This window comes from Peromyscus californicus, unplaced genomic scaffold, assembly GCF_007827085.1.
Source record: "Peromyscus californicus insignis strain IS unplaced genomic scaffold, ASM782708v3 Scaffold_16__1_contigs__length_79575227, whole genome shotgun sequence".
NCBI lineage: Eukaryota > Metazoa > Chordata > Mammalia > Rodentia > Cricetidae > Peromyscus > Peromyscus californicus.
In genome coordinates this window covers 59,053,875-59,068,105 of record NW_026294458.1, presented here as the reverse complement: position 1 = coordinate 59,068,105, position 14,231 = coordinate 59,053,875, and the positions used below count along the sequence as shown (strand labels likewise).

The following is a 14,231-nucleotide window of genomic DNA, read 5'->3' as shown; positions in this document are numbered from 1 at the left end:
TTCTCAAAAGCCAAAGGACTTACTATTGCCAACCCCAGCTTTGAAAACTGAGATATCTATTACCCAGTAGCGTGGCACAATACTGGGTGTCATAATGCAAAAGGGGGGCATTCTGGACCCATAACTTCTCCGGCTACTTTCTGTATCACCAAGACACTAGGATGTGCACAACATATAATCGCTCTGAGAAGAATGGTCGTGAAAACAGTCAGCCATTCTTTGATCTAATACAAAGGATGAAACATTCTGAAGAAGACATTGACAAATGGATTTTACTCCTGCTTTGTTGTCAGTGAAATAAATATTTTCTGATGACTGTTGACAAGTTTTCAGAGTGGATACTGGTCTACCCACTCAGACTAAAAAATGATGAAACCTTTACTTTCCAAGTTTCTTCAGCCTCAAAGATTTCACAAAGACAAGGTCACTTCTATCTGCAAAGTGTGAGAAGGTTGCCTACCTTAAAAGTTCTCAAGCAAAATAAAAGGACACTTTAGCCTTTTAAAAATAAAGATAAGCCCTCTTTATGAATCAGTAGTGATGACTTTGTCTTTGGGGTTTATTTTTCCTTTGGCACTGTTGCTGTAACATAATCTCAGGTCTAGCAACCTTAGTGTCTTTACTTTTAATCTATTCAACCATCAGATTCCTTCCTAAAGTTCTTCCTTCATCTTTTGCCACATCCTCAATAGAGAGCCATCAGTAAGTATATTCTGTTTGGGGATTTAGTATTAATTTTTTATGTACTGTCTGTGTGTCTGTGTGTATATGCCCGGTGTCTGCGGGTATCTGCAGAGGCCAGGTAAGCATGTGGGATCTTCTGAAGGTGGAGGAATAGTGGTTGTGTTGGTTGTGGGCCACCTAAAGTGGTTGCTAGGGACTGAGTGCAGGTCCTCTGAAAGCAGAAAGGTCTAGTAACAACAGAGCTATCTCTCCACTCACCCTGTTTTATTTTCTTCTTTTTTAAAAAGGCCAGGGGAGCTCATCTCCTGAAACAGTCTACATAAGAATGACTTTCCTGGAGCAAAACATAGTCATGGCCTTCCAGGCTCATATTTCTTTGTATGTATAAAAGGGGGGCGTTGGATACACTCCTCTCACACTGCATGTGGAGTATCTTCCTCTGTGCCTCTCCACATTAGTTTTTTTTTTTTTTTTTGGGTTTTTCGAGACAGGGTTTCTCTGTGTAGCTTTGCGCCTTTCCTGGAATTCGCTTTGGAGACCAGGCTGGCCTCGAACTCACAGAGATCCGCCTGGCTCTGCCTCCCGAGTGCTGGGATTAAAGGCGTGCGCCACCACCGCCCGGCTCCACATTAGTTTTTGAGACAGTGTCTCTGATTGAACCTGGTCCTTACTGATTGGCTAGGCTAGCTGCCCACCCAGAGCCCAGGATACACCTGTCTCTGCCTCCTAGCACTTGGATTACAAGCATGTGCCACAATGTCTTGCTTTTATCTCTGTGTGCTGGGGATCCAAAATTCAGGCCATTATTCTTGCACAGCAAACACTTTACCTTTTAACCATCTCCATGACCCAACATTTGCCCCTTGGTGGGGCTAATGGTTAGTGTAGTTTTATTTTAACCTTATATTTTCAACTTTCTTTTGAAATCTGTGTCTTCTAGTATATATCAATTTCAAGTTAAACTTGTGATACAAAGATTCAGCATTTCCTTCTACCAGATCCTCTGGTCCCAACAATAGAACAAGGAGAGAGCCTTGTGATATTGTTGAGCCCATGAACTATGCCCTTCATCGACATGAAAATAATTATAAAATATGGTTCATTATCTCCCCCAAAAAATTATTTCTGGGTGTTAGCAGTCAGGCACTTCATATTCCCTCCGAGACCAAGCAGCATCAGACACATCATCATCAGCTACCAAAGATGTGACACCTTCCCACTTTTGTTGGGAGTTGTGCATTCTCCCAATGTGCTACATCCCCTTATAAAAAGCAACTGCCTTCTCTCCCCTCTGTCTTCCCTTTCCACCCTTGATCAGAGGCAGCCTTTGCATCCCCCACTCTCCCAATAAACCTCTGAGTGAGATCTGTTGCATGGAGTGACCTTGTGTTGACTCTTGGTTCCAACCCACCAAGCTACCTTCTGCTGCTTACTTAAACCATTAAATCTCAGGCAGGAATTGTGGAAGGAGAACTGAGCAGGGAGTGGGTCAGAATGAGCATATGAAAGAAAACAGTTATTGAGGACAATTGCCAACCCCAGCACTAATGCTAATGAATAACAAAGCTTGTATTTAATTAAAAAATAAGTAAATAAATAAAATAAAAGCAATGAACAAATAAGTTAAAGAGCTCTCAATCCACAGGTCATAGGTCCTTCTCAGCTCTGGACATTTTCTCCCAGTCTGGTCAACTTCTACTGTCAGAAAGGCCTTTGACCTTAAAAAAGTGTCTCCTTCTATGACTGTCTTGTGTCTTTGTCCAATTTCTTATTCTTGAGACATAAGAACTTGAGATACCCATGGATGTCCAGTGGAGCTGAACATTCATTCATTCATAACATAAGAAAATGTATTGCTTTAGGTTCAGCTATTACATGTCAAAATATAGAAACCAGTAACACAAAAAATGCAAAGAGCATGTGCTCTCAAGGCCTATACAAGTCTGAGCCAGATAGGGTCCCAGTGCCAAGACAGGAAGTAGGCACAAGCCCCTATCCTTGACCCAGAAACTATCATCAGAAACTATCACTCGAAAACAAAACATTGGCTTTTTTTCCAACAGAATCTCACCAGGGATACAAATCACTCTTAAAGTTAGAATTCATAGCCACTCCCCCAGCTACATGACCATGCCTACACTGTCCTGTAGTCAGGCAAGATGCTTAGTCATCCTAGGGTCTTACATCCTACATAATCCGTGTAATAAATGATCATGTATCTATGCACATGCGTGGCATAGCTATGTAAGTCCATATGCTCATGTGCAGGGGACAGGACCTATAAAAGTGGGTTGCACCTATTCCTTCCCTCTCTTCCTGTATGGTCATTCCATAAGCCTATGCATACCCTCTCTATTCCCTCCCCTTAATAAACTCTTATGGTGGGTTTTGTTGCTCTGCTTAATAATAACAGTTTGCCCATGGGTAGACAGCCCCAACCAAATAAACTCAATGACATATTTGTAAGTTATTTGTGTAGAGTAAATTCTTTTTTTTTTTTTTTTTTTTTTTTGGTTTTTCGAGACAGGGGTTCTCTGTGTAGCTTTGCGCCTTTCCTGGAACTCACTTGGTAGTCCAGGCTGGCCTCGAACTCACAGAGATCCGCCTGCCTCTGCCTCCTGAGTGCTGGGATTAAAGGCGTGCGCCACCACCGCCCGGCGTAGAGTAAATTCTAAACGGTCTTATTAAATAAAAAACATGGAGCCAAATATAGGGGTAAAAGCCTTGGAGAGATCAGGGAAATAGGAAAAGCCACCAGCCAGTCTTACCTCACCAACTCTGAAGCTTTCAAATGTGAGTTACTTCCTGTCTACCCATGCATATATGCCTTGCTGTTCTGCCATCTGATTTGCTCTCTGTCCAGCTACATCACTTCCTCTTCCTATCCAGTTCTGTCACTTTCTGTCTATCTGTACAGACCTCCAGACTTCTATGGTTGGTACTGGGATTAAAGGCATGTGTCACCATGCTTGGCTCTGTTCCCTAGTATGGCCTTGAATATACAGAGATCCTGCCTGCTAAGTGATAGAATTAAGGGCGTGTGCTACCACTGCCTGACTTCTTTGTTTACTTACAATGGCTTGCTGTTCCCTCTGATCTCCAGGCAAGGTTTATTTATTAAAGTACAAATAAAATATCACCACATATTTATTTCATAATGTTCTATCAGGTCTATTATATTATTATATTATTTATTATTATTATTATTATTATTATTACTATTATTAACCTTAGAAGTCCACTACATACATATTGTGGTTTCTAGGTTTGTGTACAAATGTGTGTGTCTATGCATCTACTTCTGTTTCTTGAGAGTTTTTCTTTGGCTCTTTTTCTTTTGTTTGTTTGTTTTGTCTTATTCTGGTTTGTTTGATCATTATATTATTATTATTATTATTTTGTTAGATGCTTGTTTATATTCCTGTGAGAAGAAAGAAAGAGAGGGTGTGTGTTTGGGTGGGTAGTAAAGCTGGGAAGATCTGGGAAGAGTTGGGGGAAGAGAACTATAATCAGGATATATTATATGAAAAAAATTTATTTTCGAAAATAATAAAAAAATATCCTGCACTCTTTGTGGAATAAGGGCTTTAGACAAAGCAGCAGCATTCACAAGATCAGAAAGAAGCTGTTGCAAAAGAAGAGCATTAATAATATCAACTCTCTCCCCTACACAACAACATCTATAATAATCTATGAGTCCTTACCGCAGGCCAATAGCTGAATTAACTCTTTTATTTCTCCAACCTACCTAGGAGAAAAGGTGACACTCTCTCCCAAAGCTAGCTGCAGTGTGTACGGAATTTGCTCAAGGTCATGGCCAGTTGGTGGCAATGCCAAAGATTGTACCTTAACCATCTGGATCCACAGCTAGCACTGGTATCAATCTGTTTCAATTTTTATTTGTAAAGTTAGTAATGATTTTGTGGCTTTGTGTTCAGATATGGATAACCTCTAAGTCCACATTACATGTTTGCAAGTCTTAAAAAAAAAATGCTGAGGTGGGTAGGGGGTGCTGAAGAGTCAAGGGCAAATCTATAAATACAGATGATATCAGAGTCTCTAAAATATCAGTGGGGGGTTTGCCTTAGAGTTTCTATTGCTGTGAAGAAACACCATGACCATGGCAACTCTCATAAGGAAACATTTAATTGGGACTGGCTTATAGTTCAGAGGTTTAGTCCATTATCATCAGGATGGGAAGCAAGCTGGCACACAGGTAGACATAGTGCTGGAGAGGTAACTCAGAGTCCTACATCCAGATTGGCAGGCAGCAGGAAGAGAGAGTGACAGTGGGCCTGGCTTAAGCAACTGCAATCCATCCCCAGTGACATATTTCCTCCAACAAGGCCACACAGACTCCAACAAGGTCACACTAGCTAATAGTGCCACTCCCTATTGACCCCTGAGGGCCATTTTCTTTCAAACCATTGCAGGGATATATCATTTCCAAAGAGTTATTCCTCATGGTCAGTGACAGAGTTCCCCATCACCAATGATGACAGGTAAGAAGTATTTAGAGGATAAAGAATGGTTCCACCTTGTTTAGGAGACATGGGTGAAAAGGGTGGGAAAGCTTTAAAAAGGCTGGACAGGGACCATCTGAGCACAATCAAAGGATTGGTAGGTGCTAGTCCCCAAAGAAATCCCAGTCTTACTTTGTAAATAACTGGCTTCCCGTTATTTACCATATGATGACTTTGAGCCTCATAAGAGGAAGATAAACTGCTTAGCTTGACAGTACAAAACCTCTTGAGAAATTTCTTCTAGCTCCTATCTGGCTTCCTAAACTCCTGTGACCAGTGATCAGCCATTCCCCAAAGCATATGGTGAACAACAGCACACGTAAGTCAGTATTAACATGTGCTTTTAACATTGTTGTTGGAATACCAACTCAGTTCAAATGTTGACTACTCTTTAAATATAGTCGTGACTTCTCCAAGGAAAGCTTTTTCATATTTCCTCTCCTTCAGTATGCAAATATTTTTAGACCTTTGCCAATATTTCTTTATTCTTTATGTTTTATAATCATCTAATTTCCCCCCTCAAATGCATTCATTTTAATCATTGACTATTTGTTGAGTACCTACTATATACCTGGCACACTCTGAGCTCCCTAAATCTAGTAGTTTCTCTCAGTCTGCTGAAATAATTTTGTTAATTGCCAGCACTCATTACCTTATAATTAAATAGTTGTTCAATGGAACAACTAAGGACAGACTCAAGGAACATAACAACCAATAAATATCACTAAAAAGAACACCCTCTACTCCTTTAGAAAGAAATAATATGTAGAAGACTATACAAAGTAGGAAACACTGGCATTTGGCTGCACCTCAGATCTGGAACTTTTATAATGTTAATTAGAAAGAGGTTAATCAGAGGCAGATCATTTTGCAACTTTAATTTCTTCATTCAGGTTATAAGTAGATTTTTATCTCCCCTGTGACACAAATTTAGATTTATTTATTGCCCTTATAGTCTTCAAGGGCAATTTGAAGTAATGTACCCCAAATGCACTTTTTACAGAAGAAAACTATCAAGAGAGAGCCACTGTAGTAGAATGAAATGTCCTCCCAATGCCTCTGCCTCAGCCCTGTACAAAACACAGCTTTCCCATCTCAACTTGGGTTCCCTAAATTTTAATGGGGAAAATGGTGATTAAGGCATCAGCGGTGAAAGAGTTAAGGATGGGACAGAACTCCTAAATTTGGAAACTTGTAATAACACAAAACCATGTTAAGAAATCTGTCTTTGAGTAAAATAAACAGAATTCAAGTTAAAGTAGTAAATGTCTCATTATTTCCTTCTCGAAAAATCATGGAAACTCAAATCTGTTAAATAGAAAATCTCTCCTCTCTTCTCTCTGTCTCTCTCTGTCTCTGTCTCTCTTTCTCTCTCTCTCTCTCTCTCTCTCTCTCTCTCTCTTTCTCTCTCTCTCTCTCACACACACACACACACACACACACACACACACACACACACGTGCACACGTGCACACAGTATTCACTATGAGAAACAAATACCTCTAGTCCTAGTATCTGGAAAACTCCCTAAAATGCCTTCAATTCTTTTAATGTAGGATAGGCTGATCATGATGAATGTGTTTATCTGCCAAAGTGCTGGTTAAGCAAAATTCGTCACTATGCCTGACGTACTAACAAATCATTTGCTCTTCATATTTTTTACTTTCCTGGAAAAATGTTTGTTTACATTTTTTAAACAAAATTAACATTCCTTTATTCACAAACACAGACATACGTTGCTAGCTGCTGGTTTGATTTTCTATCATCCAAGAGTGAAGACATTTCTACTGAATGATCATAAGCATGGAACCTACCTTCACTGGACTTCTAATGAGCCTCTGAATCTCACAGGGGAGACAGGATGCTTACAGATGCCTGGAGCCCCGGGAGCACTGACTGTGAGTCTGACATGTGCACTTGGGCCAAACAGCAGCTATGGAAAGTGCGAGGGAACAGGAGTAAGTCAAGATGCTGTATGTGGTGTGTGTCTTGCTTACCATCCAGTTCAATGACCCAATTTGCACTTTCTCTGAGAAGAGGCTATTGATATTTGTTATTGAAACGCCTTCAAATCTTCTGTCCTCTATCACTTTACAGCACTTTTTATATAGCAGTGTTTACACTGTTTTTTTTTTTAGAACTTGATAAAAATAGAGTTTCCACCTCACTTCCCTCCTACACCTGAATCCAGCCCTCTCACTGCCTGCCACTATTTCTTAACACTAGCTTGTCAGCCCAGCCTAATGGGCAGCTTGAAATCTCAAACACAAATTCAGCTGCCACCGCTTTTAAAACATCTTACTAGGTTACTTTTTGGTATTACGTCATCCAGGTTTCCAGAAAACTACTCAAAATGCCTAATGAGGCAATAAATTCCTTTATTGACTGTTCAGAATGTGGAAACAAATTGGAGTGACTCACTCAGGCCTTTTCTTAACCCTCTTATTCTGCAAAACAGTTTATTTTGCTGAAAGAATGGAGGGAAAAAAGCTGACAATTTAAAATTAACTAAATAGGCACTCCCTCCTTTATGCTCGGAAGACATTCAGGAGATCTTTTCACGAGAGTGTGTGTTCCAGCTTTGAGATTGGGAAGAGCAGAACTCCAGCTTATTTAGCAACCTTCCGAAAAGAACTCCCATCTCTGTCTTTTCTCGTGTCATGATTTATTACCCAACTAATGATCGTTCTCAAGGAAGGTTTGCTTGCCCTGTTTTGTTGTGTTTGTGTGTCTTCTTTGTTCTGTTTGAAGATGTAGTGTGGCCATGAGCAGGATCTACAGGTAGAAACTAGCTGACTTGGAAATGGTCTAGCATGCAGCTGGAACACAACTCTTCACAAAGGGTAAGAAGGACACCAGAAAGAGAAGGAGCCACTGAAAATCTACATTCCTCTCTACAGTTTGCTCTTACAAATACTGAATTTTTGCATCCTTGAGTGAATTACAGGTGGGTGACACGCTTAAAGCAATACTTTTGAAATTATTTTGAAGATTAAAATATAGTAAGGCCATGCAGAAAACAATTAGAATAAGTGGACATAGTGAACACACATCTAAAATGCAACTTATTTACAAGCAAAGGTGAACTTAAGAATAAATTCAGTTCAAACTCTTCAATGCCCAGATTTAAAACAAATTCAAAGGGTACAGAAGTCCAAGGGGATTAGTGATGAGCACTGCAGAGCTGTGCAGTGTGGACCTGGAGTCCCATCTCCTAGTCCCCATGTTCCCGTGCTGCCTCCTTGTCTTTTCTTTGCCAAACCTGAAAACACCACATGGTGCTCCTTTATTGTTGTGCAGTCATTCATCACACCAAGTAAATCTTAAGTGTGGTGAGGGAGAGGAGCGGAACATAACATCCGGAAAAGTTGGAAGTCAGCTCTTGGCTTTCTCTTTTAAAACGGGGGCCTTCCCCACAGTTAAAAATAGTGCTTTTTCTCTTCCCCTTTTCTCCTCGTTTTAGCTTTCACCCTTACATTTTGCTTGTTTGGATTTCTGGTTAGGAACACGGGCAGGAAATGAAAATAACCTGGAACAACTACCATGTCACTCATGTGACTCTGGGAATAAGTTCCTGTTTGGGGTTTCTGAATTGTTTCTTCTGATTCACTTATTTCTTTTATTTATTGTCTGTGTGAGTTATCAGGATTCCACAAAGATAGAAGACAGTAAGGCAAGAACCAAGACAGTTAGACACAAAATATTTAGTTGTTTATTTAGCATTTTCAAGAAAGGGATGTAAGTTTTTACCTTCTAATAAATTGGAATTTATGTTTATACATACAACTAAATGCTTATCATAGCTTTAAGAGAATATATATATATAAAATCACATATACATATGCATTTCACTGATAATATCTAAGAAAGTAAAGTCATTTGGTATAATGGTATATAGCAACAGCAATATAATAGGACAGAATTATCCAGATATTTTAATATCCAATTTCATATAATATGCACCCTCTTACAAATACATGAGTTCATATGAATGTTCCTATGCAAATGATTTGCGTTGTTTAAATGTATAAGCAAGCTGATTCTGCACAGGGTCTTGTTGCTGTCCCACAAAATCTTTTCTTATCACCTCTAAAGTTACAGAAAAAGATCATAATCACTAAAATGCATTAATAAAATCCCCTTTGTATTAATGTCTCACTAAAACCACCAGAAATAGGACAAATCATTTATGCTTAAAGTCACAACATGGGTGGAATGACAGCTTTAACATAAGCAAAGATACCGCAGCTTTCACTCTTTTCATCAATTCATTATTGCTAAAAGAGAATTGCAGATAGGTAAGTGACACTGATGATATAATTATTCTTCCTGGAAATAAGTGGGCTTATCTTTTTAACAATTTAACTTGAAAAGGTGAAGTTTTAAGCGTTATTGTTATTTCTCACTATGCTAGTTATCTATAAAACAGTCTTTTTTGTTGTTTTTTGTTTTTTGTTTTTCGAGACAGGGTTTCTCTGTGTAGCTTTGCGCCTTTCCTGGAATTCGCTTTGGAGACCAGGCTGGCCTCGAACTCACAGAGATCCGCCTGCCTCTGCCTCCCGATGCTGGGATTAAAAGCGTGCGCCACCACCACCCAGCCTATAAAACAGTCTTTTGTTGAAAGTTTTTTATGTAAAGATATTTGGGCACTTCAGGAACTCCTTTCCCAGTGCTTTCAATTGTCTTTGTTACTCCATAGTTGTGAACAAGCTAAAAATGTCTGAATGTTTACCCCAAATTCTGATGTGTAAGGCCTCCATGTAACTGCAGGCATTTATCTTAATTTCAGTGCTGATCTGAAACCTCTTGAGTCATAAATGCACAGGAGATGGTAGTTTAAATGTATCACGAGGATAAGCCCAGAGCATCCTTAAGGTCCCCACGCTGCTTTCGAACGGAAGAAGTGCCTCATCGGCAGGCATACAGCAGATCTGTCTAATTTTAATATATAGTTCCAGAAGCTAACATAAATTGAGGATCCAAATGTGTGGGTTCTTATTTCTGTCTTCAAGGAAACAGTTTGTAGCATAAATAAAATACTTCATTCCTCTTAGCCCCATTTTACCTACCCATTTGTATTGGGGGCTTGGTCTTCTCTAGTTCACATTTGACATATCCATATTCTGAATGATATCCTATCGTTAAAATGGTATCTATATCTTATACATTGTATACTTTATTTTATGCCATTCAAAATCACTTTATTCATGTGGGAATTAGAATAAATAATCCAAACACAAGATTTATCTTTCTGTTTCTCAAATGGCCTATAACTCTAATCAAGAAAATAGGAACCTACAAATGAGAGAATAGCAAAGTAAGAATCCAAGATGGTTCTTATAGAATGAACTAGTCAATGTACTACAGTGAAGTGATTTCCAAGGGGAAAAATACCTTGGTCAATTTACATACTTTAAAGCTGTTTTCTCTAGTATCTAGTCTATTTTATGTGACTACAATTAAACTAAGTTTATTCTTAGTAGTTATCTTGCAGGACTTTAATGACCGTTTCTTGTGCTGGTACATAAGTTCCTCTTCTTTGGAATGGTTCCCACAGTCACAGGTAGCTCAGAGTCATATGCCATTATCTCCCTTAATCATAGTTGACCTCTCTTAGCTACACAGTTGACCCACACTAGATCAACCAAAGTTTTTTCTAAATGAATTTTCAAACTGGATTCAGAAATTATTTTTTTAACTCCCTACTCATCTTAGGAGGTGTATATATAAACTCACTATTGTAGAGCAACCCTGGACCATCTTCTCCGAGGACTGTAAGCAATGGTTTGACAGATAAAGATAAAAGTGTAACGTATTTGAAAGGAGAAAGCAGACTTCATGTACTCTGCAACTGAGCACCCAGAGAACAAACCCAGTTCATTTTAGTAACAGTACGTACTGTCCTGCAATTGGGCTTCAGTTAAAAGATTTAACCAAAACTCAGTGACACTGCATATAAATAGAAGAAAAACTGTCATAACAGTCAATCTAGAACTTCCTGAGTATATTTTCTCAAGTGATCATCTCTAATCTGAAAATTCCAAAGTTGAAGATGTGAGGAGAGAATTTTCAGGAAAAATATCAATTCTTAAGAAAATAGAAAGTCAGTGATGGAAGTCAAAGTATTTCAGTGGGCATTCATCACCCAGTCCCAGACTCCACCAAAGAACAAGCTGGTTTGTTGATGTTAGACTGCATGAGATAATCCAGCTGTTTAGTAAACGCTTTTTCTGTTAAAGCTAACTCAAATGTGTTTTCATTGTGTCTACAGTATTTTAGAGGTTTTTTGTTAAAAGTCATCTATATAGATTTTTTTAAAAAGGTCTCTGAAACATCCATGGGATATGAGTTGGCATGTGAAGCATGATCCATAATGATTATAAAAACATGTTCCTAAAATTTAATCCAAATGTCTCTATAAAATAGAAATGTTGGCAGTATCATCGAAGTAATGCTTAAAGTAAATTGTAACAATGTGCTTCATTAAATTTTGGTTAGCCAATTTGATAGCCTTACCTTAAACACAGCTCCCTTTTAATTTTTATTCAATTCCGTTTTTTTAAACTATCACCTACAGTGAAATATTTCACACACTTAGCCCTTGATTAAACACAATAAGACTCTACACTGTCTACTTTTTTAAGGCAGTGTTTAAATTAGATTACCTATGCATTACATCATGTCTTGTATTTCAAGAGCCCTCTGAAGCAACATGACGAGCACAATGACACCAGAGATCAAGGCACTTCAGTCACTAACTGAAAATATCACCTCATTTATTTAGTGTTCATGTGAAGTTTTCTTTTTGATAAGTAACAGTTTCATTATCTATTTAAATGCAACAGTAGAGAACAACAGGTATTGTTCCTGTACATATACAGATGGTATGATATTCATCATCCCAATTTACTAGCCATAAGCATTGCAGTGCAATCATTATATCTTCTTGTGTGTGTAGGGAAAAGGGGCTGGCTAAAGAAACCCACCCTGACCCTGGAGCCCAGAACTAGGAAAAGATGGCTCAGATAAAGCCAGTGAGAGAAACACAGTTTAGCTCAGATCAGAGCCATTTCTGCCCCTGTCCAACTGATTTGTGAAACCAACCAATCACAGAGCAGGACAGCAGAATCCTGGCCCTAGGGCCCAGGACCAGGAAAAGAAACACAGCCTGTGTTTGGGACCTGAGCCAGAGAAATGAGCACTTTATCCCCAAACCCAGAACCCAGGAAAAACGCCCTGACTCTGAAACTAGTACCAAAACAACACTCTTGGCCCCTAGAATCAGAGTCAGTGAAAGAAATGTGCCTTGGCCTTAGAGGTAGAGCCAAAAAGCCAAGAAAGGCCAGTGAAAGAAACACAGGTTGGCCCTGAAATCAGGGCCATCTCTGCCCCTTGCCCACAAAACTGGCCAATCCCTGGGCAGAAAATAAACTAACCAATCATAGTTGACTCCACCCCCTAGACATCCTATATAAACTGCCCTGCCCATCAGTTGTGAGCTGTTCTCTCCACCCTGGTAGAGGCAGCTATTCTCCTGGACTCCCTCCTTCCCAAATAAACCTCTTTCTCAAAAGAGTATTGGGTGAAGACCTTCATTCACTGGTGCACAGAAGAACCTTGCTGGGACGTTCCATAGTGGACTGAGCAAGGGGGAGCTGAACAGAAGAACCTTGCTAAGATGTCCCATAGTGGACTGAGCAAGAGAGAGCTGGTAACACTGAGCCAGAAATTGTGGCTCTCCAGGAGAGGAGCAGGATTGCTGTGTCCTGTGGGGGGACCATCCCCCATCACACCAGGTATATCCTGACTTTTCTGAAGAGTCAGGATACCCTTCCTTGCTGAAGCAGTTCCAGGCCTGACTCTCCCGAGAAGTGAGAAAATTTTCCTTTCCAAGGTTGGGCTGTTTCTTTGCAGTCCCAACCATCAGAGACATCTTCAGGGCAGAGATCTTGTTCTGAGTAGCTAGATTGCCTGGGATGCCTCGCCTTCTAGGGCTGAACTGTCTCCTTGCAGTTTCAGCCATCAGTTTACTAACATTTTGGTGCTGAAACCTGGGACACCAAACCCAGGGTTTTTGCAGTTTACTTACAGTGTGTATATAAGAGTGGGGGAAATACTCCTGAATTAAGTTTATAGTCTACCAAATAGCTAATGCAGATTTTGACCACGTGAGAAAACTTTGATGAAATTACCCTGACTAAGGGAACAGAGAGGTGAGATCACTGGATAAATGACAAAATACTTGAAGAAAGCAGACTTCGTGTACTCTGCAACTCAGTGCCAGTGAGCAAATCCAGCTCATGAGAGCAACAGTACATGCTGCTCTACAATTGGACAAAAGTTTGAAGTTCCAACTGAAACTCAGTAAAACCTTATTTAAATGGAAGAATAACTGTCGTTGCAGTCAATCTAGAAAGTTCTGAATGTCATTTCTCCTCAAATGATTGATCATCTCTAATCTGAAAATTCTAAAACCTAAAATAGAAGACATGAGGAAGGAATTTTCAGGAAAAATAATTCAGTTCTTGAAGACCTAAAAAATAGTGGCATCTAAATTCTATTTGAAGAATATATGGAAAAGAGAAATACTTCTTAATGAGACACAATAAAACGCCATAGAAATTAGAGTAATCCACTGATTATTTTTTACCTGTTGCTAATACCATCTGATACAGGTACATTGTCTTTTATCAAAAATGCTTGGCAACAGGTATGTTAGGGATTTTTAATTTTTTTCAGATTCTAAAATACTACATAGATATTATAAGATATTTTGGAGATGAGGTCCACTCTGAACTCAAAATTTCAAGTATGCTTCATTCCTACCTTATAGCCTGGGGATAATGCAATGTTTTTATATGATACATCAGATGAGATCAGATGTGACACTTCCATGAATGTGGTCATGTTTCAAAGTCAAAAAGCTTGACATTTCATAGTATTTCAGATTTTAGAATCTTCAGATTAGAGATGATCATCCTGTAAGGTTTTGAAAAGCCCAGTAAAAAACCCATAGAGTAAGAA

The 14,231-nt window shown here is 39.2% G+C and overlaps 1 long non-coding RNA gene across 4 annotated transcripts in view; it reads right to left on the bottom strand.

Annotated features, from left to right (window-relative positions):
• Positions 1-14,231, bottom strand: part of LOC128112177 (uncharacterized) — a 610,610-nt gene that overhangs the window by 532,077 nt on the left and 64,302 nt on the right. For 3 of the 4 annotated variants that reach the window (XR_008218884.1, XR_008218883.1, XR_008218880.1), the window contains exon 3: positions 7,022-7,140. The exons of the other annotated variant lie outside the window; for it this stretch is intronic. This is a non-coding gene — a long non-coding RNA (uncharacterized LOC128112177). The remainder of the gene's footprint in view (positions 1-7,021; positions 7,141-14,231) is intronic. 4 annotated transcript variants of the gene reach the window in all.